This window comes from Trachypithecus francoisi, unplaced genomic scaffold (assembly GCF_009764315.1).
Source record: "Trachypithecus francoisi isolate TF-2019V2 unplaced genomic scaffold, Tfra_2.0 Lachesis_group0, whole genome shotgun sequence".
Taxonomy (NCBI): domain Eukaryota; kingdom Metazoa; phylum Chordata; class Mammalia; order Primates; family Cercopithecidae; genus Trachypithecus; species Trachypithecus francoisi.
Genome location: NW_022681453.1, coordinates 40,007,300 through 40,033,845, shown reverse-complemented (window position 1 = coordinate 40,033,845; position 26,546 = coordinate 40,007,300). Strand labels below are relative to the sequence as shown.

At 43.8% G+C, this 26,546-nt stretch overlaps 1 protein-coding gene across 8 annotated transcripts in view; it reads left to right on the top strand.

The window, feature by feature from the left end:
• Window positions 1-333: 333 nt before the first annotated feature.
• FOXP1 (forkhead box P1) overlaps window positions 334-26,546 on the top strand; it is a 639,577-nt gene continuing 613,364 nt past the window's right edge. For 5 of the 8 annotated variants that reach the window (XM_033210440.1, XM_033210437.1, XM_033210438.1 and 2 more), the window contains exon 1: window positions 2,345-2,476. The gene's annotated coding sequence lies outside the window, so the exon portion shown is untranslated. The other 3 variants (XM_033210445.1, XM_033210429.1, XM_033210430.1) reach the window with 2 other exon arrangements.

The window sequence follows — 26,546 nt, the reverse complement described above, 5'->3', positions numbered from 1 at the left end:
TTTATTTATTTGTTCCGGGATGTCGGGGTGGGGGAAGGGTGGGTGCCAGCGCCCCGGAGAACGGCAAAGAGGGAGGCGCTGGCACTCGGGGGGCCGCTGGGGTGCCCGGCGGGTTGCGTGAGGCGGAGAGGGGACCCCTGCGGGAGGCCGAGGATCTGGCCGGGGAGCGCCCCCGGGCCGCTGCTGCCCGCGCCTCTGCCGCCGCCGCCGCCGCCACCGGCGCTGGCTGGGCTCCGGGAAGCTAGTCCGGAGCGGAGGAATCTATTGTTATTTATTGTGTGGCGGTTGCACGCTGTACTCGCGGCGGCCCGGCCCTCGCCCGGGAGTGCGTGTGTGCGCGCGTGTGTGCGCGAGTGAGTGTGTGCGCGGGGTGCGCGCGCGGGCGGGAGTGGGCGCGCGCGGGGAAAGGCCCGAAAACACCTTAGTTTGCACCGAGAGACCATTTGCAGCGGGTGAGTTTGTATTTTTCCATTTCTGCTCCACTTTTTCCCAAGCCGCCTCCTGTCTTGTTTCCGCCACTTTAAACAACAACAACAACCAGCACAAAAAAAAAAAAGAAAGAAAGAAAGAAAAAAAAAATGGAAAAAAAAAAACAACTACTTTCCACCTCCAGGCTCCACGTGCATCTCCCCCAGCCCTCCCTTCTCTTCCTCTCCCCCCGGGTCGGGGCCCAGCTCTGGGATGGGTGGGGGCTGCGGGCCGGCGCGCGGGTGCAGGGAGCTCCGGCGGCGCCCGCACCCTTTGGGTTTATTTGCATAAGTCAAATGGGGGCGGGGGCGGGGGCGGTGGCGACTGCGAGGAGGCGAGATTGTCTCCCCGTAGGCCCCTTCACGCCTCTCTCTGCGCTCTCCACGATCGCCTTGGGGAGAGAAATCAATAAGCCCAGGCCGCCTGGCGCAACTTTAGATGCCCGGCGTTGGCGTCCGGTGGCCGCCTGGGCGCTGGGCCGGTGCGGGGTCCCGGGTCCTGGCCGCGGCGGGAGGGGGCGCGCGCCGGGCGCCTCCTAGGCCCAAAGTTTAGACTTGGATCAAACTTTTCCCCTTCCTTCTCCGCGGGTGTGTGCCCCCTTGGTGCCCTTGAGCTGCCCCGCGGGCCTCAGCAGACTGACTGTAGCGCCTGGCCCTGGGCCCCGCACTGGGGAACTTCCCCGCTGCCACGCGCGCGTTACCCCGAGAGTCAGCGGCGAGGAAGCTCTCCCGCCACCCCCTCGGAGCCCGGAAAATTCAAACACGCACCTGCGCACCCCCAGCCAGACACGCAGCCCTACGCGCGCTCGATCCCCGCTTTCCCGAGAGGAGTCCGCAACAGCAGTGGCCAGATCCACGGGCGGGTGCGGGAGCCGGATGCGCTGCGAGGAGTCGCCGCGCCCAGATCCCTCTCCCTCCATCACACACATTTTCTGATTTTACCCCCCTCTGAAGCTTGGGGAACGGGGAGATTTCCCAAGCTCCGATTTGTCCTGCGACGCGCGCGTGTCGCCTCGTCCCTCCGGCCCTGTCCTGGCGGCCGATGGCTCTCCGTCCCTGGCTTGCGCGCAGCCTTCCTCCCGAGCTCCCTGCGCTATATTCCTGTCCCGCCGAGACGACTCCCTGGAGCCAGCGAGCCGAGGCGGCGTGCGCTTCGAGTGGGGACCACGGCGGTGGCGGCGGCGCCGGGAGCCGAGGAGTTTGCCAGTTGCCGCGGGGTCGCGGTCATTTGCTGCCTCCGCCTCCCCTCGCCCCCGCCTCCCGCCTCCCTCCTTTTCAGACAACGTCGCGCTCGGAAACTTAGATTCCTTCTCCTTTTTGGCCCTCGTCGAGCCCCCCTCCCCACCTGTTGTGAGCTCCGCCTTGGTCCCGGGAGACTGGCAGTGACACACACGGGCGCTGGGGAGCTCAGCGCCCAGAAACAAAGTCGCATGCCCCCCTCCCAAGTATTTGCTTCCAAATCGTTGCCTGCAGCCCCCCCATTCCCGCGCAGCTCCCGCCCCCTGTGAGAATAGGACTAAATAAACAGTTGTAACTCCAAACCTTGCGCCCGCGATCGTATCCCCATCCCACCCCCTTCCCCCTATTCCTCCCCCCTCCTTTTTGTTGTTGCAACTTTGTGAGATCCTGGGGAAGGTGCTGAGACTTTAGCTGGGGCCGATTTCCCGGTCTCGGGATCCTTGCAGGGATTCCCTGAGCCGCATCCTCTCTTCCCTCCACGCGCACTCGCGGGTCATCGGAGCCCGCTGCCCTCTCTGTCCTGGTCCCTCGGCCTACTCACCCGTCCCGTCCCCTTCAGTTCCTCTCAGCCTGCACGGGGAAGATTTGCTGAGGGTCGCCCCGGTTTCTTGTCGACCGCAAAACCCGAAAGTTTGCAAGAGGAAGAGAGCGCGCGGCGAGCGAGCGAGCGGGCCGGGGGCAGCGGCTGCGGCGCCGGGGACCATGGTGCTGCCGGCGCCTCCTCCGCGGGCGTGAAGGCGGCGCTCCTACTCCCTCCCCGGACTGCGCGGGTAAGTCGAGGCGGCCGCGGGCGCGGGGGCCAGGGACACCGGAGAGCCCCGGGCAGCACTAGGGGTTCTCCGTCCCCAAAGAGCCAGCCGGGGCGGCGCGAGCCTAGCGATAAGGCACCAGGAGCGAGGAACGTGCCCATCCTCAGGCCGGTAGGTGCTTCGAAATACCGGACTTCTCCCCCCTCCCCGACCCTTTTTCCCTCTTTCTTTCCTAAATCCGAAAATCTGGAGATCAAAGTTTAGCGTGGAGTGTAAAGTGCTCCGATAAAATATGGTGACATCCTCGCCCACCTTCTCACCCCACTCCCCTCCTATAACTATTAATTATTTCCAAGTCATTGTGTCCAAATACCCTTGCTGGGCTGATTACAAAGTGTATTGATTTAGTCTGGGCTCATCGTATGCTTTCGTCTTAATTCATTTTCTTTTTGCTCTACCAGAAGACCCAAAATGAAACTTATTTCTTCCTCTTCCCTACCTCCCTACCCCCCAAGCCCTCATCTGTGAGGCTTGGGCAGAATAATGAAATTAATATAAACATTTCATTTGGTTGCATTTGACCTTCTCCAGTCCACTTCTGAGGGGCTGGAATTGCGCTCATGTCTGCTCACAGGTATTTTCCAAGTTAGCATTTTCTTTTTTGTCACTGCTCTTTAAACAGGAATGCCGGAGGAGCATTCTGGATTCCCTTTGAAAGGCGTCTGTACATTCAAACCGTCTACACTTCACCATTGGTTGTGCGTAGACTTAAGGGTTTAGGACTTGGACAATAGCTGAGTTGAGAAGACCTCAAGGATATTTAAAGGAATTTTTCTGCTACTGAAAATATATTGAAGAATCGCTGCAATATTTTTCCATTCCATCCCCTTTCCCCCATCCCCGTTTTCCACAGCAAGAATCAATTTGGAGGGAGATGTGTAAACTAGAATTTTAAAAGAAATAGTAGGACTTCAGGTGTTTTCTACTCAGGGAGAGCCTACATATTTGAGAAAGAGAAGTTCCTGCTATTTTTCTGTTCCAGAAAGAAATGTATCAAATCTTTTTTAGAATTCCACTGGAGTTTTGATTCTCAAAGTGGAAATACCCATCCCTTTGGGTCCAGGAAAAGAAAACTCGGCTCACAGTTTCAGAAATTTGGAATGTTTTTTTCTCCCCCCTCTCTGTCTTTCTATTTGAAACGTCTCACAATTAAAGAGCAAGAAAAATATAAAAAAGGAACTCAACTAGTTACCATTCAAAAGGTGTCAGCTAAAATCTCACTGCAAAGGGACAAAAAAAAGGTTTAACATCTTGCCACTGGCTGCATCCCCCACCCGCCTTAGACTTTGGATTAGTCATTGTGTGAGAGAGAGGGAGAAAAAAAAAAATCACTTTTTTTTTTTTTTTTGGGAAAAGTAAAGTAAACAGCCTCCAACTGCTGAACCTTGACAACCCAAATTAAGGAAGCAGGAGAGATCAAACAGAACTGCTGCTGAGTGGTTGTCAGGAGCTGCTACACGGAGAACCCTGGACTATTCGATCAAGCAGCAAGGCTATATGTTCACTTATGCAGAAATGGACCATTGCAAATGCTAATCTTTGTTGTGCAAGCGAAAGCTCACTTGGAAGGAAATACTCAGCCCCTCTCTGGGCAGCATTTGAATTCCTTATGGATGCCGAGTCGCTAACCAAGTTATTATTATTTTTTAATGTATCCTTCTTTATGAGGAGAATGCCACCCAAAAATGTATTAAAGGAATATTAAGTCGTCCAGAGGCTGTCTTGCTACCAAGAACTGTGCAATGGAATTCTTTTTACCAACATTAGACTCCTACACTAGAGTTAGATAACGTTTTCTCACATTGAGTTTAGAAGATCTGCCTTGTCAGAGAAGCCAAGGTTTTGTATGTGAGGGTTTAAATCTGATGTGAAGCTCAAAAAAAAAAAAAAAAAAAAAAAGAAAAAAAATCTCTGGTGATGAAGTTTTGTGTCAGCCCACTCTTGGAATTTAAAAAGGCGAGAGAGAGCAGTCTCCAGATTAGACATAACCTCTTTTTTTAGATTGACATTCAACATGACCACGTTGCTACTTTTATTCAAGTTCTCTGTAACTTGTCCTTGCTTGTTGTCTAGGAAAATTTAACTGCTTTACATTTTTAAAGGAAGTAGTAACAGTAATTACTGTAGCATTTTGTTTTCACAGGTTTATCAAAGTATAATGAGAGAAACATCAACTATTCAAATTAACTGTCTCAAATAAGGGGTTTATATTGCTGGAGATGTCTCTAAGACTTTGTGTTTATATTTAAATCCTGGAGTATAAACTGTGTAACACTTCTTTTTTTTCTGGGATAAACTATCCCCAAGTTAAATGTCATTTTAAATTAAGTAGAACAAAGTAGGAAGTAGGATAAGTAAACACATGCAGAAGAATAAAAATAATTGTCATTTAGGAATATATTTTTAATGAACAAGTGTCGGTCACATAGTAAGCAGTTTATATATTTTTTATAAGCCAGAGTTTCATAACCATGGTGCACAACATGTTTCAAAGTCTGTAGTTTTTACTAGATATACCTTTATTATATAATTAAGCAATGTGAGTTAAACATACACATGGATGCTATTAGGCAATTTTCTGCAATATGTAATGTTTTGAAAAAGCTATAAATATTTTCTAGTTAAATCACTTATACTTACAATAGCAAAAGTTAACTGAGTTAATATTGAGCCTAGGCATGGTTTTCTGTTACTGAGTTTTTCTTTGCCTTTTTTAAGACTATACCCCTGGCCTTGTAAATTTGCATCTTAGGCTCTGCTGAAGGGTATGTCTGTTTTCAGCAGTTGTTTAAATTAACAGAAGAATTGTGATATTTTTCAAATATATTTATATTGCAGCAAGTCCAATGCCAAAATTAAGAAAGAGAAGGAATATAGCAGATGTGACAACTTCTTTTGAACCCAGCTTCCTCTTTGCAGCCAATCTTATTGTGCATATTTATTTGGTTTTCATGTTTTACTTATGACTCAAACTGAATTTTGAAACGCTATCTTGTAAGATTCCACATCTCAAAAAGTATGTACGTTTAGACAAGGTTAGGTGTTATAGTACCTATCACATTTCAGTGGGAATGCCAAGAATATTTACAGGGTATAGCAAGGATTTTGTCCTTTAAAAATAATTTTAGGTATACATTAATAAAACTTAAGTAGATTGCAGGCTGTCAGAAAATAGTATAAATTTTGTTTATGATTCTGTTACTTTAAGGTACTTACATTAAAGAAACTCATTTAACCCCTGACTGAAGAGCATTAAGTGGGGAGGGGAACCCTCCAAAGAGCTCCCACTGCCCTTTGCTCTCCCGATAATCTTAAATTACTACAATTTAATTGCAACTTCAAGGCATTCAGCATGAGCTGTTTCTCCACGACCGAGAAAGGGTTTCCAGAGCATGGCTAGATTTATACAGGTGGTTTTTTTGTTTTTAATATATATATATATATATATATTTTTTTTTTTGCTAAGGGCTTTTCCTTTCTTCCTTATCCTGTTAGATGTCACACTTCTTTTATAGATTTCAGTCATAGTAAATGCCATTTTTGCTATACAAGCAATGATTGGCCTTTTTTTCTTTTTAAATGTGTTTTTTTGAATGTAGAGTATATAAAGCTCTCAAGCAGGTAGGGGTCTGTTTTCTAAAGAAAATAACCTCAAGAAAGGCATCTGCTGAATAGGCAGGTGAACTTTATACCTGAGCCAACGTATACTTTTACTATTTGCAGGGGATTTTTTTTTTTTTTTTTAGGTTGATGGTAGTTAGTCCCACCAGGTGATCAAACATTGAGTTTGTGAGACAAGCCAGCAAGCCAAGTAGGTTTGCACTTGGGCCCATGCATTTTTTTTTAATGATCTTTCTTGTGATTTGTTACTCTACTCTGCAGGCCACTTTGCTATACATACGCTATCCAAGGAACCATCTTAAACTGATTTTTCAACATATTTCTCTTCTACGGTACTTGGATGAATTAAGGTTAAAGGCTCCAAAAGCTGGAATGCCAGCAGGCCATGAGATGAGGCGAGTTCCTGAAATGGGCAAACCTGGTGAAATTTGGGGTATCTTCTGCATGATAGTTTTTTTTTTTTTTTTTTTTTTCTGGAACATTTGTAGTTTATTTCAATGTGCATGTGACCATGTGCTTAATGGAAATTAAGCAGATTTGGCTTGTGTCGCCAACCTAAAAATAAATGTTGTAAGGAATATTTGATTTCTAGAAGTGTTTTTGTTTTGCATCCCATAGATAATGTTCTTGCAATTAGGGCTGCAAGGCTGGTATTCTGCAAAGAGGAAGTACAGTGGGGGAAAGTGCATGGCAGTCGGGAAAGACAATTAGACAGTGTTCTTTGTTTCTTTAATAAATTATTCTTATTAATTACAGTCAGTTTGTGCTAAGGCATTTTTCAAGCCTTGTTTAGAAGTCAGCTCCCATTCACAAGAAGGTTGTGCCAGAAGCTGTGTTCTTCTCATGCACTGTTGTTTTACCCAATCATGAAATGTATTGACCAGATTGACTTGTGGATGTCTCTGCAAGGCTTGTTTTTCTTTTTGCAATGCCCTGATGCCCGTTTTTAACACGTGCCCTGCCTTGTACACAACAGGTGTTTGTTCGGTAGTTATTTTATGGGACTTAGAGTGAGAAAAAAATGTTTCCTATCTAGCCAGCCACTGTGAGAACGAGTTGCCTAAAAGGAAGAAGCTACCTAGTACCTGAACAGGTGTAAATGGGTATTTCCTCATGACCCTCCCCAAGCTGTTTTATTTAAAAAGGAGGGGAGGGGGACTCAATTTAGTGCCATGAAATTTACAATTCAGTTGTAATAATCTAAGATTATTGGGAGAGTGCAAAGGGCAGTGGGAGCTTTTTAGTGGTTTGGCCTTGATGCTTAAAGCTGCTCAGTTGTAGGGTTAAATTAGTTCCTTCAATCTGAGTACTTAAAGTAACTAAATCGTAAACAAAATTTATATTAGATTCTGACAACTAATAATCTATTTAAATTATATTAAAGTATCTGGGCAAAAATTTAATTAAAGACAGAAGTACTGTCAAGCCCTGTAAATATCTTGACAGGTCTACTCAAATGGAACTGATATCACGAAATATTTACATATGTCTGGTGTGTTCGGGAACATCTCAGCAGTGCCTGTGCAAAGCTAATTGCACTTCCCTTCCAGATCACATTTTAATAAAATAGTTGTTTTAAAAAAGGGAATATGAATACATACACAGTTGTGTTCCAGTGTTCTGTTTACTATTTACTTCTCTATACTCAGAATCATGTTGTGATGAGTGTATGTCCTCAAACTGCTGCTAATTCAGATAAATAGCTGAAATGGGATCATTGAATAGAAAGCTCATGTCATTCTGTTTGATTTCAACCATTTGAAGATATCAGAGGCTAGCATGTTATAGGACAATTTACTGAGGGAAAAATGGATCTGAATGTGGGATTATTGGGCCCTGTTTATGTTCAGTAGAATAGATTTGCTTAAGACAGGACAAAGATTTTCTCCGAGTTTTATGTTTGGACATATATTTATTTTAATTCCTTGTAAGTCAGGTGGACATCCACATTTTGCCAGATGCTCTGATTTTAGCTAATTTTGTGGTTCACTTTGTTTACTAGGACACTGAAGAATATTTCTGGCATCAAACTGAATTTCCGAGGTGTCCTTTCCCCCTCCCAGCTGTGCAATTGAGTCATAATGTGACTTTCTCTGCTCCAGGTTCCCTGCTTTTGAATTAGGGGTAATATTTAACGTATGTTCTTTGAGCCTAGGGATCCGAGGATACAGGGCTTTGTTATCACTCACATTTTTAAAAGATGTTCTTGGTGCTCTCAGGACAGTGACCGCAGCTTTTGTGGGGGAGGATGTGATGTGAGTTTTGCTTGAGTGTCTTCTGCCCTGGTGCCTACCTCCTGATGACCAGCGGCACTGGTGGCTTCCCCTTCTGGTGGTGAGCACTGAGATGGAAGTGGATGCTCATGTCTGAAGTGGAGGGAGGTTGTTGGTCCTAATTCAGCCTGGTTCAAAGTGAGGTCCTTGCTCACCTGCATCTGTATCTGTATATGTGTGTGTGTGTGTGTGTGTGTGTGTGTGTGTGTTTGTGTAGGTTATTAAAATACAGATCCTTGAGTCAGGATTTTTGCTGACTGACATGGTAACGTACATTTATAACAAACTTCCCTTGATGATTCTGATGCATACTAGAGACCTGTGAATTAAGTCATTTATTCTGCCAGATTTCTGGAACTGAAATCTCTATCTTCACTTGGATTTTACTGATTATTTCTTTGTTTTTATCTTTAGGCCCATCCCGTGTTATTTTTTAATATATTTGGATTTTTATTACGAATGAAAAACGGTGGTTTTTAACCAAGCACGAGTATTGGAATCACAGCAGAGCTGTTGTTCCCAACACAGACACAGTTGCACGACTCCTGGATGTGCCATATCTGGGGTGGGGCCAGCATCTGTGTTTTTAAATAGCATCCCACACGGTTCTGATGCCCACCAAAGTGGGAAAACTGGACCCGTCAATTATCAGAGTTGGAGGAAAGCCTGCAACCCGTTTTAAGGGTTTAATTGAATTGGTTGGCCATTGTGAAACTTAAGAGAGGAAAACAGGGCTCCTTTTTCAGGAGGTCACAAAAAGAAACCTTAGAGACTTAGAGAAACAGAGGCAGAGCAAGAGCCTCACAGTTCAATAAAGTGATAGGAACAACCTGGAACATTGGTGTTTTTCACCAAATGTCAGTATCAGATAATTTCCTTTTGAATTTTGTCTTGCCTGCATCCATGTTTCCCAATGGATGTTGTCATGCTGTAGCTACCAATTAGTGTCAGATGGCTCTCTAGAATTTTTTTTTCTGATTATTCCATCTTAATTTTAAAATCGTAACTGTTTGCTCTTTAGATTAACCCTGCTGGCAGAAGTATTTTGATTTTCCCAAGCATCTTGGGAAATTCTCTATCGTATGTGATGGGGCATGCACGAATATTGATGGAAATAGCCTAGCCAACGATGCCACATAAATAAAGAAACCGGAATTCTAAGAAGAAGGCATCCTACAAGATTATGAAATAAAGGAAGATAAAATGCTAAGGAGGCTTGTTTAAATATTCAGGGCTTCAACTAAAGATCTAACCACTAAGATCAAAAGAGTTATTTAAGTAAAAGTTGTTCAGACATTTTTTCATCTGTATTAATAATGTGCCTTTTGAAGTTACCTGGTAATAATGTGTCCAGAATGCCCACACCTAATTTTTAATTTCCATTTTGACTTTGGGTGTGGCTTTATTTTAATAGCTGCCAAAAAGTTGGCAATTGTTTTTATGTTTAGAACTTCAAGTTAGCTTTGTCTGTAGGTTTAGGTAGCATTGGAGGTATTCCTCTGATAAAAACTTTCAAAATTACTGTTCTGACCCTGAGGCACTTAAAAAAAACCTCTCAAGGGCCAAATTTTAAAAGTGGAGAGTGTCTACCACTGCACAAATAATTTCTATGAAAGATGAAACATGGAGCTGATTGAAAGAATAGAGGACGCAGTGGTAGATGGCACATAGTTACCACTGTCGCTGGTAATCTACAGCTTGATGTGAAATCATTCTGCCTTGTTTGTTGAAACGTTAATCATTTCATTAAGAAAGGTTAAGTAATTAACTGATACTTCATTAGGGAATCAATGACAGACCTTTTTTTAGTGATGTATGATAGACATTTTCTAATAGAAAGTTTGCCCCATTTAATTATTTGGAAAGAAGCTAGTTGAGCCTTGGGAAGGAGGGGTGGGGCATCTTCAGATAACATCGCTGTCCATAAGCAACTTTAAATAATTTTGGAGAAAATGATCTATTAGAATAGAAAATCATTCAGTCCCCAGTTTTCTTTTATGGGCTCTATCAGGCATGTTGTTGCAGACCTGCTGTTGTTTTGCATGCCTTCTCTGGGTTTAAGGAGGGTTCAGCTGCTTAAATGTGTTCATCTTATTTTCTAAATAATGGCTTTTGTTGCAGTGTGATGCATGTTGACAGTAAACGTGCAGCCGTAACTTTGGTAAGCTTACAACAAATTCTTATACTTGTAGAAGCAAGTTATCCTCCTTGCTGCTGACTTGAGGTGCTTCTCCCTTTTGTCTTGCTGTCCTTATGGCAATTGCAGCAAAAGGTTTAAGTATTCTGGGATGAGGATGGGGTGGCAGTGGGGGTGGAGGGACTCTCCACCTGGCGAAAGTTCACCTTTTCTGATACCTCTTTGTCCTGAAATCACACCCAAGGTATGCTTCTTGCATATTTTTCCGTGTGTGTATTTATGTCAACTCAGAAAAGTACTTAGAGAGAAATCTCATTTCTGTGTTTGCTTTTATTTTGCTTGAGAAGCAGGACAGTCACATTTACTAAATACAGAGTATCTCTTTGTTAGAAGTGACTTTCCTACAGCAGACTCCTGAGGTTAAAGTATTCTTTAAATATGAGATAATCCTAAGAACTTTTGAAAAGCAGTGGAAATAGATTTTATATTGGGTTGCTGGGTTTTTCAGTATTTGTAACCAGTGCCCGAATTATTGAATAGAGTGTGATGCCTTGGCCTCAAGCACTTTGTTATGTGAGTTGAGAACAACTCAACTTTCCTCTTTAAAGAAAGAAATCAGCCTGATATTTACAAAGCTATTTATCTTAAAACTGTGTGCTTATGTTTCCATTTTCATTGTGAAATATGTAAGGCACAAAAAAGGAACAAAGAATAAATCAGTGAGCACCCATGTACCTGTAGCCCAGCTTAAGAAAGAAGATGCTGCTGGTTCAGGTAGGAGAGGCTCCTGGAATATCCCATCCTCATCTTACCTCTGTCTTTCTTTCCTAGGGGTTACTTTACCACTGTTTTGCAGCTGGGTGGTTTTCATCTCGTGTAGTTCTTTATATTTTTAATGTGTATGCATGTACAGGATTCCTCAAAATACAGGATTTTGTTTTGCATGTTCAAGGTTTGTTCTGATAGCATCCTACTATATATGTTGTTTAGTAACTTGCTTTTAAAAAAAAATCAATAGTAAAATTCATCCATGTGGATACATGTAGCTATAGCTTATTGATTTTCCATGTGAACATTTTGAAATACTGGATATTAATTCAAGACAAGTTCTTTAAATTTGAGCCTAAAACCCAGCAGCACTCTGTACATTGAAAATTTCAGATTCATAAGAAACCATCAGTCCTGACTGGAACTTCCTAATTTGTTCATTTGCCTGTGTTTTGGGGGAAAAAACTTTAAAACCTCAACCATTTATCAGGGAATTTGATTAAAAAAATAATCTATCAAGTGGCTGATCTCTTACATTAAGGAAAAAAACAGGCAAAGCATTCATTTGAAGGAGCCTAGCCATTTTCTCTTTCTTATTTAAAGACTTGGCTTAGAACTTAACAGTTACATATGCAGGGTAGCGAGTTAAAAAGCCATGTTTAATTAACAGGCGCTTTATACTTCTGTATCCTTGTTATGCTATAGCACCTTGTTCTTTAGTGTAGAAAGTGATTTCTGCATATTTTAAAGGACTGGCATCTTTATGGTAAGAAAGCCATATAAATAAAGATATACTTAGATGAAAATCGGAACATGTTTTTAAAATAGTGTGTGTCTACTTTCATCTCTGTTATCAAACTTGCTGCATAAGCCAGAGTTGATGCTCTGTGATTATGCTAATGACCAAAAGAATCGATGATGCGAGACTAGATGAAATCCGTGGTATAATCGGGGAAAGTTATCAGTTTTTTTGTCATTAAGTATTAGTGATAAATAATACACTGTTCATTTTGAGTAGATAGAACATATTTAATTCTGATGTACAGAGTTTCAATTTATTCAGGCTCATTGCTGAGTAAAATGATCTTTTGTAATTTAAGAGGAAAGAGAAAAGACATTTTTGTCAGCCTGGCTAACTGACTCAGGCCATCTAGAAATGTTTACCTTGACCAGCCAGGGAAGATTGGAAAAACTTATTTTTTTTTCCTCCTAGACAACTTGGTTATTTGTACTGACATTTTATTAAGAATATCAGATACTCAGTAAATAGCATAAATGACCAGAGATGTTAAACAAAATGAGTGTGAAGGTAGACAGTGTTTCCCTGAAGAATGGGGAAAATGATAACAAAGGGGCAATGTTTGGATAATGTTCTTTTTAAATGACTGGTCTACGTTAACCAGGGACTATCAGAGTCGGTATCATTCATTAGACAGCAGTTTTAATTTTTTTTTAATTGAGTTTTTCATACCAAATAAGATCATACTTAGTAATGGTTTAAAGAGAAGTAATACTTGTAACTTAGCATCTTTTCCTGGGTTACTAAAACCTTAAGGGAAAAACAACTGATTCTACCTTCCTTGTCAACAAAGTGTTTCTAACACAATTCTCTGTAACAGACATTTCTCCGTGGATCGAGTTTAGCAGTTTTACTACTGTACGACAGTACCTAGTGACAAGAGAGAAAATAATAGATTAATTAGCAATGTTTTGTAGGCCTTGAAAAGTGATTGAAGTCTATGAGAGAAGGAAATCAGATTGATGTTATTTTTAAAAAATGCATTACAAAAATGATTCTCTTCACAGCAAAGTCTCCTACCCAGGCTGGGGCCAGCTGTGCTCTGCCATTTCCCTGCCACAGCCTTGTCCATCCACGTTGGCTTTTACCAGCAGTACCATCTGCTGCTCCAGCAGTGGCCTTCTCTATGGTAAGGCAGGCCAATTGGGTCAAATCTTGTGATCTGGCAGATGTCCACTGAGAGCTAAGATCGGGCCAGGCTCATTTTTATGTGTGTCCAAAGCCAAGATTTCAACTTGGTGAAAGGCTGTGGAATTTATTTCCCCAAGTGTTGCCCAAACTCTGTTCTTTTCTTCAACTGCCTCCTTGGGCTGAGATGATTGCTTGATGCTCTTAATTATGCCGGATCCCTCTGTATTTTCGAATACCTGTGGGTAATTCAGATCATGGGTGGTCACAGAGGCTGGCTCAACGAACAGCTTCCCTTTCTGAATGGGAAAATCCCAGGGAGCCGGACCATGGACTGTGTGTCAGGGAGCTGAGTGGAGGCTGAAAGAGGATGGAACGCTTCCCTTGAACTTGAACTGGCATTGTTTTGCATCCAAGTGTCCTTCACCCTTGGATTGGGGAGAGTCTTACAATGAATAACTCAGAAAAAAATGTTTTAAAAGTATTCCTAGATTGTAAGATATCTACAGCCCTTATCCATAGCCATATCTTAAAAAAAAAAAGAAAAAAGAAAACAGGAAACAAAGTGTTTCTTTACCCAGGCCAAGTGAGCACTAAAGTTTCCTGTCAGAATGAGGAGGCAGTGGGGGCCACTTTGCTTTTGAGACTTGGAGTGTTAATGGAAGAACTTCTGGGACTCCCCTGACCCCTCAGGTAGGGACTTGTCAGAGCTCCAGAAGACCTAAGGGACAGTCAGAGCCGAGCCACGCTTTTGTCCATGAGGGGAATGGGGTTGAAAGTGGAGACTGATTTTCACTGAGTCACATAGCCATTGGGATCATAATGATATCCATAACTATATTTACATACACTTGTGACTGCAGATATCTACATTGGCACATATATGTGAGTATATCTCTTTGTGTGTGTGTATATATATATGAATATAATATTCATATTTAAAAATATAAAATATATAGATGATGTTCCTTATACTGTTTTGTTACGTGCTGCTCTTTCACTCTGTAGCAGAGTATTTTCCAGTATAATACAACTGTCTTCTATATGATTGTTAATAACTATTTGCTCTTCCATTGTATGCATGTATATTTGGTTTTCCTTCTTTCTTTGAGGGCAGCACTGTGAGGACCAAATGGTCTCTGCATTTGTAATTTACATTACATGAAATGGGAATAAGGACATAATGGGCCTGTGGAGTTGCGAATGTTTTCTGTGGATATGTGTGCTATATGTCCGCATGCACTTGTGTACACATGTGCATGTTTGGTATCCGGAACTGCTTTTTCATAAGTAGTTCAGACTCTCACAGCTCCTTGAGGTTAAAAATGCATCCTGTCCCTTCATACTCCCATTCTGCCCATTAGTGACATCTGTGTCTTGCTTTTTCTTGAGCTCTGACAGTCATACTTAACACATTTTGGTTTGCAGCTTGGAGCATGTATTAGGGATGAAGTGAAAAAAATGCTATTCTCTGCATTAAATATACATTTTTGAGAAACTAGGACAACCAGGTCTCATAGAGTGTAAATAGCCATGAAACAAGTTGCCTGTAAAAATGTAGTATAAAAATCCAAGTCTTTTGAGGCATTTGAAAATTCAGAGAACAGGCTGGGCACAGTGGTTCACGCCTGTAATCCTAGCACTTTGGCAGGCGAAGGCGGGTAGGTCATCTGGGGTCAGGAGTTCGAGACCAGCCTGGCCAACATGACGAAACCCCGTCTCTACTAAACATACAGAAATTAGCTGGGCGTGGTGGCTCACGCCTGTAATCCCAGCTACTTGGGAGGCTGAGGCAGGAGAATTGCTTGAACCCGGGAGGCAGAGGTTGCGGTGAGCTGAGATCACGCCACTTTATTCCAGCTTGGGTGACAGAGCGGGACTGTCTCAGAAAAAAAAAAAATTTCAGAGAACAAACAAAAAGCAGAAGACCAGCTGTATAATCTGCTGGCCCATTGAAAAATTAAAATTTGGGGTCCCTATTTAAAAAGTAGTAGGCATTTCAAGTAGGTGACGGCAGAGCATTAAATCAAGGGTGGGACTCTTCTGAACTTGGGGCTTTTCTGAATGTGGGGCCCTGTGGGACTGCACAGATCACATGTCCATGAAACCAGCTCTGCCTGAGATTCAGAAACTGTCTTGAAGGGCTTTGTTTCTCTGCAGCAAGGGTTCTTCCTCTGTGGAACAGTAGGACCTGGTTGGGACAGGCATAGCAGCCTGAGGCCCTCCTGTACAGCTTGTACTCATCCATCTCAGTGTACTCTAATGCTGAATCCAAATTGGGTTCAAATTCCTCAGGAAGCACATACCTTCTCCTGGATATGCATTGAGTGCAACATCTTAGCTATTTCCACGACTGGGTATTCTCTGTGGGCCTTCTGCAAGGTCCCATGGGGGAGGTGAATCCTGTTTCTTTCCTTCCCTCCCCTCCACTTCTCTTCCTTTTCTTTATTTCCCCTCCCCTCCCTCCCTCCCTCCTTCCCTGTTTCCCTCCCTCCCTCCCTCCCTTCCTTTCTTTCTTCCTTCCTTCCTTCTTTCCTTTTTCCCTCCTTTCCTTCCTTTCTTTTCTTCTATAGCCCTTCTCCCAGTATTTTACCATTTTAACTGTATCTTCCATCTCAGTCACCTTCCCTGCCCTTCTTCATTGTCACCTGCTTCATTCTGGAAGAGGCCCGCAGGGCCTACAACCTGAAGGCAGCCTCAGGAAAGAATGTCCACTCTTTTCTTCCTTTTATCCCAAAGTGTTAGTTGTTAAATAAGTAGATTCTTTGTGGAAGTGCACTGTTTGTTTCACTGTTTTCAGGAATTGCAAGCTAATCAGGCCCCATCAAGTAAAGATGTGGTTGAACAAAGCCTTATAGAATGCAAAAGTCATTTTATGGACATGTGGTACGGCTGCATTGGACAACTGGGGCTCCCTCACTGATGAAGCTAACATGAGCTTCTCTGAGGGTGTAAGTCCAACTGGTTTGAAGCCAAGAATGGGTTTTTTGGTAGTACCAAATTTTAGAATCTTAAGATAATTAGATCATTCTGGAATGTTTTCACCTCAGACTAAGTAGTTTGCGTTCTCTCCTGTAATATGCACTGCTTATCTGCCACTTAGTAGCTTTGGCATCCTGAGCAAATGACAGAGTCTCTGCGTTTCGGTTTATCTTGGTGGCAGTGATGGAGCCTGATGTTAGGGTTGATGGGAGGCATAAGTGGGCAAATGTGTGCAAAGCCCCTAACAGTGTTGGCTCATGGTAAACACTTGATTCTTCGTGGCTGTTTATTAATCGTGAGAACTGTTTCTGTAACCTGAAGTTATGTTTTGTGGGAACAATGTATTGACAGTCCACTTTCTCATTTTTCTTTAGAGTGTTTGATGATGGAAATGGGGAAGGTTAAAAATCTTATCTCCCATGCTTTCTTGCTTTGTTCCCACTTTCCCCACGTTGTTTGGGCTGTCAGCCCCTTTTCTCCTATCCTCTTCCTTCCAGGAAGATAGCTCCTCCTCACACAATGGTGTGCAGCAGTTTTGAGGGGGCTGTGAATGTTGGGAGGGGGTGCTTTGTGAGGTGAGGGAGAGACTGATTCTGAGAGCCCAGGGAGAAGATGCGTGTGTGTGTGTTTTAGGGAACAGAGTGTGATGAGATTATTAGGAGTACCCAGGGCCCAGGCTCAAGGAGACACTTCTCATGTCCCTGTGGCCTTTGGAAGCTGAAGATGACCAGAGCAGGTAGGCACTGGTGTCAGCTCACTGCCTTCAGGAGGATGCTCTTTCAGAATCAATGGAGGGCACAGTGCTTTTTCTCCAGAGAACAGCATTGACCTCCCTACACGTGGGTCTGGTATATAATAAGGAAAGGAAGGAAAAATAAGTTGAAGGAAGGAAAAATGAGTGATCCCCTGTTGGGCTTCTCTCCCTCCCAGTCATAGGTTTTGAACATCAGAGCGTTCCTATCTATTTTCCAGATTGCCCGTTGAATTGCCTTTTCACAACAACCTTAATTTTCACACTACAGGGGCTGGAAATGATACTTTAGTTGGGTCAAACGTTAGACTACACAAGGGTTTTATAGTCAGGTTTGGGATTTGAATGTGTTTACGTAGTCTGTCTGTATTATTTTTCCCTGGCAAGGTGTCTGGTGTTGGGTTCCTTGGGGAATGAGAACGTGGCTCAGGACAGCTCACCATTTGCAAGCCAGTTATTAACTTGTAATCCACTCACCGTTTTCAATGTCTCTATTTCCCCACCTCTGTCAGGGCAGTTGGAGAATAAACTGGCGGTGCGGCTTTGCAGGTTGGGAAGAGGGACCTCACATTTGCCAACTGTCACTCCCTACCGTGATCATAACCCCCGTGAGATGCACGTTCAGCCACATCTGCGCTGAGTGCATGTGGAGCGGCTCGGGCAGAATCTTTAACTGCTGTCATCGTGGTGGGTGAGAGGCGTGGATATTCATATGACTGTGCGCTTTTGGGGGATTATACACAATAGAGTGGAGAACGAGGTGGTTTCATTGACCATCGTGGAAGTAACACGTGGATCTGTGTTCATTTATTGACTCATTCACTCGATGATTTATTTATTCCTCATTTGTTCACCTCTTCTCTCATTTGTGCCTTTATCGACCCCAGATGACGTCTGGGGCAGAAAACAATGCTCCCTGATCACCCAACACCACCCCCCTACCTTATTTTTGGACATCCTCAGTTGGACATTCTAATACAAACATCATTTAAACATCCAAACCCAACGTCATTATGCATAGAGATCTTTGTCAACAAGCTTATGAGATTCATCTGCTTCAACCTTTTATTTACTAAATAGATGACCGCCCAGGATCAAATGGGCCATCTTTATACATAGTTACCATTTCTGCAACAAATGTGGCTTTTAGTTAATTTTGACTACCGAAAATATACCAGGTACTATACCAAGTATAAGCTGCCGCTTTTTCTTTCTAGCCTGAGCACTTAATTAAGACCTGACAGATTGATTTTTCCATTAGGCCAGAAGGCAGGTGTCGTCTTGAGTAATTCTTGATTTGAATTTCTTATTAAGAGTCTGTTTAGCTCCCCCCGTCACTGCCACCAAATATGTGTATTTAGCAGAGACTCTCTCTCACCCGACGAGTTTTACACAACGAATTGGTAACAACCAAAATGAAATATCCTAACAATAAGATCCTGTTTCAAAGGTACCAATAAGGAATGTTACCTTCCTGCTGCTGTGTGCCTGGCATCCCTATAGAAGGCCCACCCATGGGTTAGTGTGGTCTGGTAGTCTGAAGCCCATGGAACCATCATTTCTCATCCTTTTTTAACCCCTAACACTGCACTGTGGCCAGACTGACGGAAGACATTGGTATCTTTATAGCCCCTAACTCCTGAGTGGATGATTTGATTTCTTTCGTTTTTCTTTTTTCTTTGAGACAAAGTCTTTCTCTGTTGGCCAGGCTGGAGTGCAGTAACGTGATCTCAGCTCACTGCAACCTCCGCCTCCTGGGTTCAAGAGATTCTCCTGCCTCTGAGACTACAGGCGTGTATCACTACACCCCGCTAATTTTTATTTTTATTTTTATTTTTATTTTTGAGACGGAGTCTCGCTCTGCCGCCCAGGCTGGAGTGCTGTGGCCAGATCTCAGCTCACTGCAAGCTCCGCCTCCCGGGTTCACGCCATTCTCCTGCCTCAGCCTCCCAAGTAGCTGGGACTATAGGCGCCTGCCACCTCGCCCGGCTAATTTTTTTGTATTTTTTTAGTAGAGACGGGGTTTCACCGTGTTAGCCAGGATGGTCTCGATCTCCTGACCTCGTGATCCGCCCGTCTCGGCCTCCCAAAGTGCTGGGATTACAGGTTTGAGCCACCGCGCCCGGCCTAATTTTTATATTTTTAATAAAGACGGAATTTTGCTATGTTGGCCAGTGTGGTCTTGAACTCCTGACCTCAGGTGATCCACCCGCCTCAGCCTCCCAAAGTGCTGAGATTACAGGCATGAGCCACTGCCTGTAATCATTTGATTTCTTTTCTTTCTCTTTTCAATTTCCATCCTCCAAAAATGGTATGGAAAGAACTTCCCCAGAATGATTGTTTGCCCGTTCATTGAAATATAAATTCCAACTTACAAATAATTTTTAAGAAAAGTCTGTAATTGACATTTAATTCCAGGGATAAAGAGTGTTGCTAATGTCAGCCTGCAACACTGGCCAAGGGTGTAACCAAATCCTCATTCAATGTGGTCACGTGTGTCAGTCACACTGCAACGTGGTAGTTACGGGCAGCGACTCAAGGTCGGCCAACCAGAGACTTTTAACACTTGTTGGGTGACTCAAAGCTTATTAACCTTTCTGATTTACCTTGATCTTCCATAAATGTGTGTGTATATTTGTGTGGGTTTAAAAGAACATAATAATAGAACTTACCTCATCAATTTGTTCTATGGATTAAATGAGATAATCCGTGTGGAATGTGACACAGGGTGCCTGGCAAATACAGAAGCTTTATATATGTTAGCTCTTCTGATTATTACTGTTCTATCTTTATTGGTTAAAAGTCACATTAAACAGCCAAGGCAGATAATGGATGAGAACTTTGCAAAGATTACGAAAAAACTGAAGGAATCCTACTTCATATATGTGGCATGAGCTTTGGAATATCAGGTTAATTACCTTTTTGTTGCATTTTGGGGTTTGTGTTGACTTGCTTTGGTTTTTGTCTGTTTGCTTTTGAATAAGGTCCTAAAATACGGTTTCACTGGGTTTTTTATTTGCTTCTGAAATTAGTGCAGGTGCAAGTAACAGGAAGTGAAACCTTAAGCGGCCTGAGGGAACCTCATTCAAATGGTGCCAAGCAGGTATAATATACAAGCATTATCACCTTACTGATAATCTGGCATACTGTGGGTATTCACACGTGCCATTGGGATTTCAGAGGGTGAAGTCATATGGCAGTTTGGCACCAGCTTGCCCAGCTCCTTAGGAAAGGTGAGAGGGAGGAAAGCCCTCATTTTTTGAGACAGTGTTAAAAATGCGGTTTTACTTGTCAAGTGGCACAGGATTGCAGTTGTCATTTGGTCACATTGTCTTTGACGTTCCACCTTGGGTGCGAGGAAAATATCTTTAATAAGTGAATTCACACCTGTGGATTTTTAGAGTTACAAAGTCTCCTCTAGGTTTGAGAACTATGTTACATTTTTCATCATATTCTGAAATGTAGAAAAATTTAAATATTGAAGACCCAAGACTAGAATACCAAGTTTTCATGGCTGCAATACAGAGTTTTCCAAATGTTCAAATATTCTCTGAGCCCAGTGGTCATATCTAAAGAAAGCATTGTCTTTCAGACTTACTTTGGTTCTTTGTCCTGAAGGATTTAGAGAGAACCCACAGTTACTTTGCCTTTGTAGTAGGTAAGGTGACTCCGTTCTCAGCCAATTGCCGATCTTTGCATGCAGTGAGTCCTCAGACATGCGTTGAGTTGAATAAAATTTGCCGAGCTTGGTCTGCCATCCTAGGGGGGCATTTCCATGTGCCCTTCTTTGTTGAACTTAGAAGTGGGTCATATGTACAAGATGCCCATCTATGTCTTGCTTTTGGTAAGAGAGCATCTCAGATAACCTACTGCACCCCATAGAGCAGCCAGAGCTTTTGCATCTCTCCCCTAGGGCTCCACTGAGCCAGGATGTTGTTCCTTTTCCTTCACCTTGCTCTTCCCCAGCCACTCCCTGGCCACAGTCACACACATACACATGCACACACCCCTCTGCAGTTTCCTCCCACTTCGCCTTGCATAGCCAGCCTGGCTCTTCATTCATCTCTCCAACCTCGCCAGGCTCATGTTCTGTATTTTCCCAGAAAGGCACTAGCTGGGGGCACAATGCTTCTCTTCCCATTGCTCTTAAAGGAAGGGATGGGAACAGGGAGCAACTGCCTGAGTGGGAGGGAATACCAAATAAAATAGGGACAAAGGAATGGGCCCAGGACGTCCAGATTATGTATCTGTGGGGCCCAGAAGTCGTTGCTCAACTGCTTATTTGAGTAAGATCCAAGAAAGATCCAGTTCCACTAATAGAAAAACCAAATTATTCTATTCCTGACAAGTATCGTCTCTGAAGCAGACCAAATAGGATTGAGCCTCAGTGTGGTCACTTAGTATTTGGGTGACCTTGGGTCAATTTCTTAGCCTCAGTTTGCTCTTCTGTAAAATGGTTTTGTTGTTGATAATAGGAACCTGTTTGGATTGTTGTAAGGATGATTCACATGATGCCCAGTGTCTGGCATATCCTAAGCCCTCAGTAAAAGGTCAATAATATTAGCGCTTATGACTCTGTTGGTTAAAGGCAGTAGTTCATTGTCCCTAGTCAAGAATTCAGCCCAGCCGGGCGCGGTGGCTCAAACCTGTAATCCCAGCACTTTGGGAGGCCGAGACGGGTGGATCACGAGGTCAGGAGATCGAGACCATCCTGGCTAACACGGTGAAACCCCGTCTCTACTAAAAAATACAAAAAACTAGCCGGGCGAGGTGGCGGACACCTGTAGTCCCAGCTACTTGGGAGGCTGAGGCAGGAGAATGGCGTAAACCCGGGAGGCGGAGCTTGCAGTGAGCTGAGATCCGGCCACTGCACTCCAGCCTGGGCGACAGAGCGAGACTCCGTCTCAAAAAAAAGAATCCAGCCCAACACATAGTTCAGTGGATACTGAGCCCGAGTCTGGTTCACATCCGCAGCCTGGCCACTTACAAGCCACATGACCTTAGACAAGCTATTAACATTTCTGTGCTTCAGTTTTCTTACCCACAAAATGGTATGATAGCACCTGCTGCGTAAGGCTGGTGGTGAGGATTAGGTAAGTTAATGTATGTAATTTACTTGGAGCAGGGCAGAAGGCCTAGAACATAAGGAGCCCTCAATAAATCATAGGCACTACTGTGGTTGCCCTTATTATGCCCACAGTGATTATCATTGCTCCGTGTCCAGGCAGAAACAACCATTGGGAGGACTCATGTAGATCTCTTTCATATCCCTCCATTTCTTGACAGCTCGGAGGACAGAAGCCCAAGACTGAGAGTTGGTTGGAGAGTCTTGGTTTTAAACCCAAACTCCTATCATCAAGCCTCCATGCTTGGCCCTTTTTCCTTTTTGCCTAGGATGGAGACATATGGAAGTAGTTTGTAGTGGTCTAGAATCAGCCCTTGGCTTTGCAAGTAGAAGACGAAAAATGTTTACTTGCTGTTTGCTATACTTACTTGCATTTTCTTTCTTTCTTTTCGCCTGCCCCAAAAGAAAGAAAAGAAGAAACTGAAGGTGGGAATGCATCTTTGGGATTTCCTAGGTTAGTGGAATAGTGAATGAAAATACTGTGCAAAGGAATATACTGGTGCTTGATGATGTTTTGCATGGGATAGAATTTGATTTGCAGTGATACTGTCTAGGATCACGTATACGGGACTAGTTGGCAAATGCCAGTTCTGCAACCACCATGGCATTCAAAGTGAGTGCTAGCGCTGTGGTAATGTTTTATATGTGTGATTCATTCTATCCTGACAGCAACCTTACAAGGAGGAGACTTTCATCTCCATTTTATAGACGAGAAAACTGAGTTCCAGAGAGGTTAAGAGCTTGCTCAGTCACATCGTTCGGTCTTTTCCTATTTCATCTAAAATACTATAATCACAACAGGTCATGGTGACTAGGGACCTTGGCCATAGTCTGGTTCAGCTGGCTTTTTTTTTTCTTTTGCCAGCTTTATTGAGATATGATTCATATACATAAACTTACCAATTTAAAGTGTACAATTCAGGCCGGGTGTGGTAGTTCATGCCTGTAATCCCAGGACTTCGGTGGGCAGATCGCCTGAGGTCAGGAGTTCGAGACCAGCCTGGCCGACATGATGAAACCCTGTCTCTACTAAAAATACAAAATGAGCTGGGCGTGGTGGTACATGCCTGTAATCCCAGCTACTTAGGAGACTGAGGCACGAGAATCACTTGAACCTGGGAGGCAGAGGTTGCAGTGAGCCGAGATCGCACCACTGCACTCCAGCCTGGGTGACAGAGTGAGACTCCATTTCTAAAGAAGAAACAAAAAAGTATACAATTCAACAGTGGTTTTTAGTATATTCACATAGTTGTATAACCATCATCACAGTCAATTTTAGAACATTTTTATGTCCCGCAGAAGAAACCCTTTAGCTGATGATTACCTTTAGCAATCATCCTCTCTCTACCTCATTTCCTTCCAACTCCCTCAGCTCCAGGCAACCACGAATCGACTTTCTGTTTCTATAGGTTTGCCTACTCTGGATGTTTCACGTGAATAGAATGAAACTCCCTGTGGCCTTTTGTGTCTGTCTACTTTCAGTCAGGATATTTTCAAGGATTGCCTATGTTGCAATACGAATCAGTGTTTCATTCTATTTATGGCTGAATCATATTCCATTGTATAGATATACCACATTTTGTTTATCCATTCATCTGTTGGTGGACACTTGACTTATTTCCACTTTTGGCTATTTTGGTTAAGACTACTCTGAACATTCATATACAAGTTTCTGTGTTTACGTATGTTTTCAGTTTTCTTTGGTACGTACCTAGAAGTGGAGCGACTGGGTCATATGCTACCTTCCGTGTTTAACCTTTAGAGGAACTGCCGAACAGTTTTCCAAAGTGGCTGAACTATTGTATATTCCCATCAGCAGTATATAAGGGTTCCAGTGTGTCCACATCCTTACCACTTTTGTTTTTTGAAATTAGGAAACTGAGCTTGGGAAAGTTTTAATGACTTACTTCCAGTGCCATACCTGGTTGTGTGAGCCAGGTTCTTTCTAGGCCTGGAAGATGTGAGGATGATAAACATAATCTTTATTGCAGGAGTTCACTGTCTGTGGAGGAGTCAGTTGTAGTCAGATTACACAGTGATGGTGACAATAATGGTGCAAAGACATTGTGGAGCACCATTATTTTTTCTTCTTGATGAAACAGAAGATTATTTAGTGGCTCACATAACTGAAAAGTATGGTGGTGATTAGCTTCAGGTACAGATGGAGCCAGGTGCTAAAACAATGTTGTCAGGGGGTGGCTGCCTCTTTCCAACTCTTGCCTTGCTTTCTCATTGTCTCTTTGATTCTTAGCCCTCTCATTTCTCTTTGTAGGAAGATGGCTACTAGCAGATCTAAGTTTATGTTCTGCCATATAAGCATTTCCAGCAGAATAGAAGTTTTTCCTTACCCATGGTTATAGCTGGCTTATGTAGGTCTCTCATTGGCCTAGTAGGTGCTCGCCTAACCCCCAGCCACCCCCAGACAGGGTTTCCTTCTGTCACCCAGGCTGGAGTGCAGTGATGCAGTCACGGCTCACTGCAGCCTTGACCTCCCAGGCTCAAGTGATCCTCCCACCTCAGCCCCCTGAGTAGCTGGGACTACAGGCATGTGCCACCATGCCCAGCTAATTTTTTAAAGTTTTTATAAAGATGGGATTTCACAATTTTGCCCACGTTGGTCTCAAACTTCTGGGCTCAAGTGATCTGCCCCTGCTTCAGCCTCCCAAAGTATTGGGATTACAAGTATGAGCCACCATCCCCAGCCCTGGTGCAGTAGGTTAATGTAACAGGTTCCAGCCAGTTAGAACCAGTGCTCTGGTTGGCCATTCTTGCTTTATTGCCTACCCTGGAGTTAGATTAGGGGGTATGGGGAGGTCACTTTTATCTAGGCTGTAGGAACTAAGAATGGGTGAGGGGTGATTGCCAAAGAGAAAATGAAAGTTCTGTTTTTAGAAGAATAAGAAACTATGTTTGTCTGGTAAAAATAGCACTTGTCCATTCTACCAGTTTTCATTCCCATGTTACAGAAATTCTTACTCAAACAGGCTTAAATAGTAAGTGAATGCCTTAGTTCATTTCACTGGCAGTTCAGAGTGGGGGTGGCCCTGGGGCATAGCCAAATCCAGTGATTGAGTTCTCAGTGATTCCTGTCATTACATTGGAGGCAAAATGGCTGCAGCAATTTCTGCCTGCCATTAACAGCCAGAGGAAGAGAGAAGCTGGCTGGTCCAGTTGCCATTTCTTTAGAGTGAGAATGGGAAGCCGAGGCAGGTGGATTACGAGGGCAGGAGATTGAGACCATCCTGGCTAACACGGTGAAACCCTGTCTCTACTAAAAATACAAACAAAATTTAGCAGGGCGTGGTGGCAGGCGCCTGTAGTCCCAGCTACTTGGGAGGCTGAGGCAGGAGAATCGCTTGAACCCTGGAGGTGGAGGTTGCAGTGAGCCGAGATTGCACCAGTGCACTCCAGCCTAGGTGAAAGAGCGAGACTCTGTCTCAAAAAACAAAACAAAACAAAACAAAACAAAAAAAACATGAGAATCAGCGGGCGCAGTGGCTCACGCCTGTAATCCCAGCACTTTGGAAGGCTAAGGTGGGGGGATCACGAGGTCAAGAGGTGGAGACCATCCTGGCCAACAAAGTGAAACCCCGTCTCTACTAAAAATACAAAAATTAGCTGGGCGTGGTGTCACGTGCCTGTGGTCCCAGCTACTTGGGAGGCTGAGGCAGGAGAATCCCTTGAATCCCGGAGGCGGAGGTTGCAGTGAGTCAAGATTGCGCCACTGCACTCCAACCTGGCGACGGAGTGAGACTCCATCTCAAAAAACAAAAGCAAAAACAAAAAAGACAGAGAGCGAGAATCTGCCTTCCTCATCAGCCTCCCAGAAAACTTTATGCCATCTTAGCCTGAATTGCTCATTCCTGTGAGTAGATAGAAGTCATTCCCTGATTGGCTTAACCAGTCTAGTCCACCTCTGGGGTTGGGTAGGGCCAGCTTTCCCTGAGGTTAATGGCCCCTTTTGGGGAAGAGGCAGGTCTGAGTAAGAGGAAGGTTTCCTTCAGAAGGAGGAAGATAGAAAGGGAGGCTGGCAGGTCAGCTGGCAGTGCCCACATATGGAAAAAAATGATGAGAGGCCAACATCAATCATGGGGAGGGAAGGAAGATGCTCTGAGGAGGCTGTGCATACACTGTCTTAAAGAAACACAGGTTTACCAGGTGTGGTGGCTCACGCCTGTAATCCCAGCACTTTGGGAGGCCTAGGCAGGCAGATCACTAGCCAGGCCAACATAGTGAAACCGCATTTCTACTAAAAATACAAAAATTAGCCAGGCGTGGTGGCTCATGCCTGTAATCCCAGCTACTTAGGAGGTAGAGGCAGGAGAATTGCGTGAACCTGGGAGGTGGAGGTTGCAGTGAGCTGAGACCCATGCCACTGTATTCCAGCCTGGGCAACAGAGCCACACTCAGTTTCTATAAATAAATAAATAAACAAACCAACAAATAA